Source organism: Salvelinus namaycush, chromosome 30, assembly GCF_016432855.1.
Source record: "Salvelinus namaycush isolate Seneca chromosome 30, SaNama_1.0, whole genome shotgun sequence".
NCBI lineage: Eukaryota > Metazoa > Chordata > Actinopteri > Salmoniformes > Salmonidae > Salvelinus > Salvelinus namaycush.
This window is the reverse complement of record NC_052336.1, coordinates 15,333,185-15,343,419: the sequence shown is the minus strand read 5'-3', so window position 1 is coordinate 15,343,419 and position 10,235 is coordinate 15,333,185.

Genomic DNA, 10,235 nt, shown 5'->3' with positions numbered 1-10,235 from the left:
AGCCTACTGTGGAACTCTGGCATCATCCATAACCACTCTCCTTTGCCAAGATAATCCATCCACCTGATGGCCAAGGACAAAAAAGGCCACTCTAAAATGTGCTGTTTTGTCACACAACCCAATGCCACAGATCTCTTGAATTGAGGGAGCGTGCAATTGGCATGCTGACTGCAGGAATGTCCAGCAGAGCTGTAACCAGAGAACTGAATGTTAATTTATCTACCATAAGCCGCCTCCAAAGTTGTTTTAGAGAATTTGACAGTAAGTCCAACTGGCCTCACAACCGCAGACCACGTGTATGGCGTCATGTGGGTGAGCGGTTTGCTGATGTCAACGTTGTGAACAGAGTGCCCCATGGTGGCGGTGGGGTTATGGTATGGGCAGGCATTAGCTATGAACAACAAACACAAATGCATTTTATTGATGGAAAATTTGAATGCACAGAGATATGGTGACGAGATCCTGAGGCCCATTGCCATGTGATTCATCCGCTGCCATCACCTCATGTTTCAGCATGATAATGTATGTCACCATGTCGCAAGGATCTGTACACAATTACTGGAAGCTGAAAATGTCCCAGTTCTTCCGTGGCCTGCAAACTCACCAGACATGTTATCGAATAGAGCATGTTTGGGATGCTCTGGAGAAACGTGTATGACAGCATGTTCCAGTTCAAGCCAATATCCAGCAACTTCGCAAAGCTATTGAAGAGGAGTGGGACAACATTCCACAGGCCACAATCAACAGCCTGATCAACTCTATTTGAAGGAGATGTATCCCACTGCATGAGGCAAATTATGGTCACACCAGATACTGTCTGGTTTTCTGATCCACGCCCCTTCTTTTGTTATGGTATCTGTGACTAAGAGCTGCATATGTGTACTCCCAGTCATGTGAAATCCATAGATTAGGGCCTAATTTATTTATTTAAATTGACTTATTTCCTTATATTAACTGTTACGCAGTAAAATCTTTGAAATTGTTGCACGTTGAATTTATAAATTTGTTCTGCGTACATACAGCAGGGATGAGTAATATGTTGACGAAACCTACAACTGAACATGTTAAACCCGCCCTGCTGAGGAATTTACCTTGATCGAAATTCGATTACACAAAATCCTTTATCTAACTACATAGGGAGATGTGCATGTGTAGCTTGCTGTTGAATCCGATACAAATTGTATCATTATCAATAGCCCATGTAGGCTATCATTAAGAGTTCAATGATAGTATACTGTAGTGTACTATGAGTTTACGTTGTCCGAAAAAACATTCTCACCTCAGGTTATTGCAAGCAGTCCACTCCTACGTTTCAAGGATTTGTAGCATATGTAAGGCTATGACGATTCTTATCGAGGAGGCATTAATTGTGCCGACAGAAACTGTTACAGTGAGTTAGTACTGATATCACTGGTCTGGCTCCGCGACCATACTTGCATCAGAAACATAAAAGCAGGAAGCTAGCGCTGTCCTACCACAGCGGGACTGACTGGGGAGGTGAGTGACTGCGTCCTCTTCGGGACGGAAGGCTTGGTACAGCACAGTTCAAGAACATAACGTCTCATTAACTGGGTGGATAAACTGGGACAATAATTGAGGTAAGCAGGTGACTAAGTTGGAACGCATCATTAGCTTGAGCAGCGGTTGGCCTACAGTACTTGCCCTAGTGACACTCATGATCCAAAATTATACTTTCTGAAAATGCTGTAGAACACATGCAACACATACAGAACACCAGCCTACAGCACAATGAAATGTATTAGTATGAAATGTACATGCATAAGAATGCACCATAAATATAAATAAAAGGACTTGTTAATGACCACAGTATGAGTCATAATACCCATAAAACCTAGCGGGCAAACAGGGAAATTGTTCTAATCGTTTTCCTCCATTCATTTTCCCATAGGGAATTTTAGAAGGGAATTTCGTGTAGGTTTACCCTGGCGTGACGTTTTGATAACTGTGTAAATCTCTCTAGGAAAAGGTGACTTCTTTGTTGTATTTCAGGTGAAGGGACATTACTGACAGGCCAGGGCCCATATTCACAAAGAGAACTGATTTTAGGATAAGTTTACATTGACAAGGGGGAGGTCCTAGATCATTATCCCTACTGTGAGACGCAACCCTCTTCCTGGATTGCCGTACACCAGAGTTTCGTTCAGTTCACTTGAACGTTTGCAAAACATTTTTGAACAGACTGAGATACGTTTGTGCCGTTCAGTGGGTGTGGCTTGAAGCAATGAGTGACACTTAAATGGCAGCTGTGCGTTTAGAACCCACAACCCAACCCCTCCCTTTTTTTCAACTGGTCGTTCGGTAGAGCTCCGTTCCATTTAACGTTCTATTAGGTTTTTATGTGCTGAACACAGCCCTGATCAACTGGGCTAATTGATCAGTTCAGTGATTGCCTAAATTCAATACACCTGGTCTTCCAGGTTGGTTCAATTGAAAACATGAATTACTTGCGGCCTGCCCTAGAGGTATTAATCAATGCCTATGAACTGAATATTGTATGTGAATTTCCATATCTGTGACACTAACAAAAGGGTTAAATTGTTCAGCAACATGTGCAGTAAATGCTAACATGGCTTTGGTGATGAAAGGTACATAATCCATTTATTGTCATCTCCCTATCAGGTCACTGCATGCTGTGGCATGGACCTGGATGGTGACATCTTCAAGCTGCCTGCCTGACAACTGACCTTCAATGGTACCAGAAGCAGGGGCCTTACGTGGGAGTACAGCAACAGTCTCTCTCTCTCTCTCCATGCTGTTAACATGTATTGTATGTAAATTCATACAAACAGCTACGAACGCAATCACTGACTTACAATTGAAGTCGGAAGTTTACATACACTTAGGTTGGAGTCATTAACTCGTTTTTCAACCACTCCACAAATTTCTTGTTAACAAACTAGTTTTGGTAAGTCGGGTTGGACATCTACTTTGTGCATGACAAAAGTAATTTTTCCAACAATTGTTTACAAACAGATTATTTCATTTTTGTAGCCCTCCTTGCTCGCACACGCTTTTTCAGTTCTGCCCACACATTTTCTATAGGATTGAGGTCAGGACTTTGTGATGGCCACTCCAATAACTTGACTTTGTTGTCCTTAAGCCATCCTGCCACAACTTTAGAAGTTTGCTTGGGGTCATTGTCCATTTGGAAGACCCATTTGCAACCAAAATTTAACTTCCTGACTGATGTCTTGAGATGTTGCTTCAATATGTCCACATAATTTTCCTCCCTCATGATGCCATCTATTTTGTGAAGTGCACCAGTCCCTCCTGCAGCAAAGCACCCCCACAACGTGATGCTGCCACCCCCGTGCTTCACAGTTGGGATGGTGTTCTTCGGTTTGCAAGCCTCCCCCTTTTTCCTCCAAACATAACAATGGTCATTATGGCCAAACAGTTCTATTTTTGTTTCATCAGACCAGAGGACATTTCTCCAAAATGTATGATCTTTGTCCCCATGTGCAGTTGCAAACCGTAGTCTGGCTTTTTTATGGCGGTTTTGGAGCAATGGCTTCTTCCTTGCTGAACGGCCTTTCAGGTTATGTCAATATAGGACTCGTTTTACTGTGGATATAGATACTTTTGTACTTGTTTCCTCCAGCATCTTCACAAGGTCCTTTGCTGTTGTTCTGGGATTGATTTGCACTTTTCGCACCAAAGTACATTCATCTCTAAGAGACAGAACGCATCTCCTTCCTGAGCGGTATGACGACTGTGTGGTCCCATGGTGTTTATACTTGCGTACTATTGTTTGTACAGATGAACGTGGTACCTTCAGGCGTTTGGAAATTGCTCCCAAGGATGAACCAGACTTGTGGAGGTCTACAATTATTTTCTGAGGTCTTGGCTGATTTCTTTTGATTTTCCCATGATGTCAAGCGAAGAGGCACAGAGTTTGAAGGTAGGCCTTGAAATACATCCACAGGTACCTCCAATTGACTCAAACAATGTCAATTAGCCTATCAGAAGCTTCTAAAGCCATGACAATTTTCTTGAATTTTCCAAGCTGTTTAAAGGCACAGTCAATTTAGTGTATATAAACTTCTAATCCACTGGAATTGTGATACAGTGAATTATAAATGAGATAATCTGTCTGTAAACGATTGTTGGAAAAGTGACTTGTGTCATGCACAAAGTAACCGACTTACCAAACTATAGTTTGTTAAAAATAAATTTGTGGAGTGGTGAAAAATTAGTTTTAATGACTCCAACCTAAGTGTATGTAAACTTCCGACTTCAACTGTATATATTGCACACTCTTGTTTGTGTACTGTAAAATCACATGGAGTAACGTACATTTTTCATAGTTTTAAATTTCAGTAGCTCCTTGGTCATGTCAATTACACACCTAAGAAGCGTGCAGTGGATATACACCCATATTGCATAACCTCTAGTCATGTATCTTCTATATTGTTGTACATTAATATTAGTTTGACAATTAGGGGGTTTAGCCCAGTGTTGTGTTTACCCTTTTCTTTAATATTTATCTATAATAATTGGTAGTTCTAAGTACTTATTGTCCCTGTTTTTTCCCCCCACAGTATTTAACAGCGGTACACTGTTCTGTTATAATCTCCACCCGGCACAGCCAGAAGAGGACTGGCCACCCCTCATAGGCTGGTTCCTCTCTAGGTTTCTTCCTAGTTTTGGCCTTTCTAAGGAGTTTTTCCTAGCCACCGTGCTTCTACACCTGCATTGCTTGCTGTTTGGGGTTTTAGGCTGGGTTTCTGTACAGCACTTTGAGATATCAGCTGATGTACGAAGGGCTATATAAATAAATTTGATTTGATTTACACAATAAGAGAGAGACAGATAATATCTACTTTCATCGTTAATATCAACCATAAAGGAAAAGGCCAAAGTACGAGAGTCATGCTATTAATTGTCCAAAGCAGGGATGGAGAGTGAGCTAGTGAGGTAGGCTGCAGAGGGTTTGCTGGTCAATACATATACTGAACATGTAACCACAGTAATGGTGGCCAGAAAATGAATAAAAATGTAATATTAACAAATTAAACAGAAATTGTTTATTCCAAAAAGTATCAAATTCAAAAATAATACTAAAAATATTTATAATCATGAAATCACAAGTGAAATATACCAAAACACAGCTTAGCTTGTTGTTAATCCACCTATGGTGTCAGATTTAGAAAATATGCTTTACAGCGAAAGCAATCCAAGCGTTTGTGAGTGTATCAATCACTGCTAGAACAGCTAGCCTTAAATTAGCTTGGTCACGAAAGTCAGAAAAGCAATAAAATGAATCGCTTACCTTTGATAATCTTCGGATGTTTGTACTCACGAGACTCCCAGTTACACAATAAATGTTCTTTTTGTTCGATAAAGATTCGTTTTATAACCAAAAATCGGCATTTGGTTTGCGCGTTATGTTCAGAAAACCACAAGCTCGTTCTGGTACTGAAGGGCAGACACAAATTCCAAAAAGTATCCGTAATGTTCGTAGAAACATGTCAAAGGTTTTTTATAATCAATCCTCAGGTTGTTTTTAACATACATAATCGATTATATTTCAACCAGACGGTAAACTGTTCAATTCTACAGAGATAGAAAATGTCGAGCCAAATCTCTCCTGCGCAGGAACCAATCAAAGGACACCTGGTCATCCACTGACGCGTTTTGATAAATCTCGCTCATTTTTCAAAATAAAAGCCTGAAACGATGTCTAAAGCCTGGTCACAGCCTGAGGAAGCCATTGGAAAAGGAATCTGGTTGATACGCCTTTAAATGGAGGGGCAAGCAATGGAACAAGGATTAAAATAAATAAAAAAAGCACTTCCGGGTTGGAGTTCCTCAGGTTATCGCCTGCAAAATCAGTTCTGTTATACTCACAGACAATATTTTGACAGTTTTGGAAACTTTAGAGTGTTTTCTATCCTAATCTGTTAATTATATGCATATTCTAATATCTGAGCCTGAGAAATAGTCCGTTTACCTTGGGAACGTTTTTTTCCCAAATCACCCATATCACAACCCTCATACCTCTTCACAAAAATGTACCTAAATCAATTTTGGAAAAATGATTTTACTAACAATGAACTTCCAGTAGTTCTGGTTCACATTCAAGAAACTCATGACAGCATTGTAGTTACCGAAGTTCACCTGAAATAAATAATTTCACATGCTTGCCACTAAGCCCCCCACAAATGTATCAATAGTTAATCCTTTAAAATTCCACAAATAATTAAGCATAAACTAAAATACATAGACATTTCAGAGAATATTGGTTGGTTAGAAGGATTGTTAATCAAGATTTAAAACAAACATAATTACATTTGCCTTTGTTTTTATTTGTCTAATATATTCTGGCTACATGCAATTTAATGGGTCATGGTCACATATATATATGCCTTTTTAGGGAGATTAAGTATCATACATAAGGTGTTATGTAGTCAAAAAAGTGTGTTATTGCTGACAATACTGTGTTTACGTAATGACACATCTTCACTATTTACTTTAAAGTGACAGAATAAGGGCCATAAATATTAAAGTGTACGTCATCAGAAACATTCAACTCCAATTAACTACATAATGATATTACATGTCCTTAGACTTGGTTAGGTGCACATCTTCATTTATTTATTTTTACCTTTATTTGACTAGACAAGTCAGTTAAGAACAAATTCTTATTTTCAATGACGCCCTAGGAACAGTGGGTTAACTGCCTTGTTCAGGGGCAGAACAACAGATTTTTACCTTGTCAGCTTGGGGATTCGATCTTGCTACCTTTCGCTTACTAATCCAACGCTCTAACCACTAGGCTACCTGCCGCCCCTAATCTAATGTACTTCTATGTTCATCCTTCATACTGTATGATTTTTCTTCCCACGATATGTTTAGAATTGTGATTGGAAAAATGCTTATGTCATGTTATGACTAGTATTTATTACCTCACCCACAAGCCATTTATGGGGCTGCAGAGTTTTAAACTCTGAATGATGGAGAAGGAAAGAGGACTTTTTGTCTGTAGACCACCACCTCGCAATTGTTTCCTCGCCACAGAGCTGTGACCTGCAATATGCAAATTAAACACATTTAGAAGAGTTATTGTCCGCTTAAACAAGAACTGAAAACAAACTATCACAATCCTTTAACATTTGAAAAAAAAACATACCTGGCCTGCAGCCTCGTTGTCTTGGAGTGATGTTGCCTCATCCCTGCTTTCATATTTCTTGTGGTGTGCCTTCCCTGCTGGTTTCTTTTTACCCTTCTTCTTTGACTCAGGTAATTGTCTGGGAGGCTGGAAATACTTTGACCTGGACTTGTGAGGTGAGTCTTTTCTTTGTCTCTTGGCCCACTGCTCCTCTTCCTGGTCCAACGACTTGTTGCGGTAGGGGGATTTAGTGAACAGTGATTCTGGAAGGTTATGTTTTATTATGTGCTCCCTATACCTTCCTTGGAGGGTGGCATGCATTTTAAAAATGAATTCAGCTGGACGGAGGAATTTCTTCTTTTGCAAAATGTAATGCTTCAGGATCCAGAACCATTGTTCCACATAGCAGTTGGTGTCCCGTGACTTCACTGATTGCAATGTTGTGTTGGTCACATTACAATATCTTGTAAGGTCACCCAGCAGTATCCCACTCCATAGGGGGAAAATGGCCATCTAAGTGTCCATTAGAACATTGATTATCCCAGGGCAGAAAAAACTATTTTTAGGCCCTGTCTGTGTCTCCTGCAGAAGACTCTGCAAATGATTAAGAACTGACGTGAATTGACGTGTGAAGGGAGATTGTCCACATATTGTTTTATTTTTTTGCTGACATGACAGTTATGAAAAAAGTGCAATCTCTCATCACGTCCTCCACTTTCACCTTCTCGGACTTCAATACTCTCATCTAAATGCTTTTGTGATTCATCCACAAGATTACTTTTATGTTGTGATTTGAAAAGCACACACTTGTCTAAACGCATTGAGTGCCTTGAAGAAAGAGGTGCTGTTGAGCAACAAGGCAAACCAAAAAGTTTCATACTCTTTGAGCCCATTGTCATTTGTTTTCTTCCCAAATCCCTGGGCGGATGTGGGCAGAGCACTGTGAAGTCTTCGCAATCTTCTTTTTCCTCCAAAGAAACTCTGCTGTGGGCTCTGTTTAGATAAGAAGTGATGCTCTCTTTGTTAAATGAGAGCAATACACTTCCAATCAGCGCCCAGCTGAAATCAGCCTCCACCTGTCTCAGCTTGCAGCTTGCCATTTGTGAGACCTTGCATACTGTCTCCATTAACCAAAAGATTATTGTTGGGATAGAGTGCTGAACACTAATCATCTCGGATACGGGGATTTATCCTTGCCCATTCCGGGAAGAACCAGAGCATAGTACAGAACTCTTTTACTTTGATTGCTAATCTTAGACACAACCCCACCAATGGTATCAATATGAAGAGTCACTGGACTGCGCTTTCTCAGATGTTCAACTAGGATCTTCAAACCCTCTTCTGTGAACAAGTGAATGCCAAACGGCTCGACTTGGAGGTGCTGCATGTATCCAGATGTAGTAGCTGAAGTTGTGGCACACTCCTTCAAAACCGTTTGTGCAAGCATGAGCTCTAGCATCATGTCATCGTGCAGCCTTGTGCTCTTTCTGATTTCAGCCCCAATCACTTTGAGAATATCTTTTGAAGGGCTTCTTGTAATGTTGCCTGCCAAAATCTCTTCTGTATGTGTGTTTTTTAACTGTCTGTAGTGGTAGCTGCGGACACCTTTTTGTGCTGCCTTTGCTACTGCACCTCTGCGATTATATCTTACAGGCCTACATCTTCTCTCCACTTCGTTGGTGTGTCACCTCACCAAATCTGAATACCATGATGTTGACATATTTGCTATATTTGCTAGGCCTTTTTTGTTGTTTAAACATGTATTACGCTTTACACAACTGAAAGGTGCAGGTGGCCGAGGTACAGAAGTAAGGCGAGTCTTTTTTCTGGCTGTGACTAGCTTTGATATGCTGGTATTTGAATGCCAAGGTGCAGCATGGATTGACCTTATTAAATTCAGAATAAAGCACATCTGTCCATGGCTGTTGTAGATTTGAGGTACCTGGTAAGGGCTTTATTTTCTTCCACCTGTCCATCTTAATATAAATGTAAAATGACTTTGCCCCTGGTCTGGTCATTCTTTTAGCATCACTCACTTGTTCTGTCCCTGTCTCCGGAGTACTCTTCATCACTTTGTGCTTGTATGTCATCTTTCCTGTCCTCTAGAGCCTCTGCCTCACATTCTGTCCCTCTGTCTCTGGAGTAATGGTCTAGTTGGTGTTGACTGAATTTCTGGCCATCATCAATATTTCCCTTTCCATTGTCATCTTTATTTGCCAGTTTCATGACATGCTCTGTTTCTAATGTGTTAACTCGATCATTTTGTTTTCTGTTTTCTGTAATGACATTAAAACTTAATTCATCACTATGTCGATAGCTTTACGTCACTCAGAAATACAAAAAGCTATCAGAATCTAAGTTGATCACTGCACAGGAAAAAAACTGTAGTGTGAATGTTATACATTTGTGTTACACAAAAGATGTGCGAATTCATTTTTCCAGTTACAAATAGTAGGCCATGCATCAAATAACTATTTTCATCATAAAAACGAACCCTCAAATGCACTATTGCATTTTGTAAGTTGTCTGCAGGTGGTTTGTTGTGAATGCACTCAAATATCAAGTCATTATCAGGTTATGTAAACTGCTTCTAATACTCAACGTAGAAGGATTTGTCTTAATGTACAGTGTATGAAAGTGATGCTATGAAAAGGATTCTTTCACATTATCAAGCTCACTCTGACTGACAAATCACTGCCTATTACTGTGATTAAAAAGAGCATATGAAACATTGTTTTTCATGAGGCCTACCCGTGCGCCTTCCTTTAAGTACCTCTGTTCGAACACCAAATTAATTACAATGTCGTCTTTTCATAAGGGCTGTGAAAGGCAGACTGGACTCTTGAGGCAAAGAGCTGGGTGACAAATGCAAATATTAAACAAACTTTGTAAAGTATGCTTTAGACTAACAACAACCAGCTTAGTGACAACATGACAACTAATGTCACAGTACCATGCAGCTGTATGCCAACTACAAAGGACAGTTACACGTATTTCCAAACAAATGTGGACAAAAACATGACAATAACTATTACAAACAACAGCAAGTATTGCATGCAGTGCCTAAGGTTGACCAGTGTACAAGCATACATAACTGTATTTA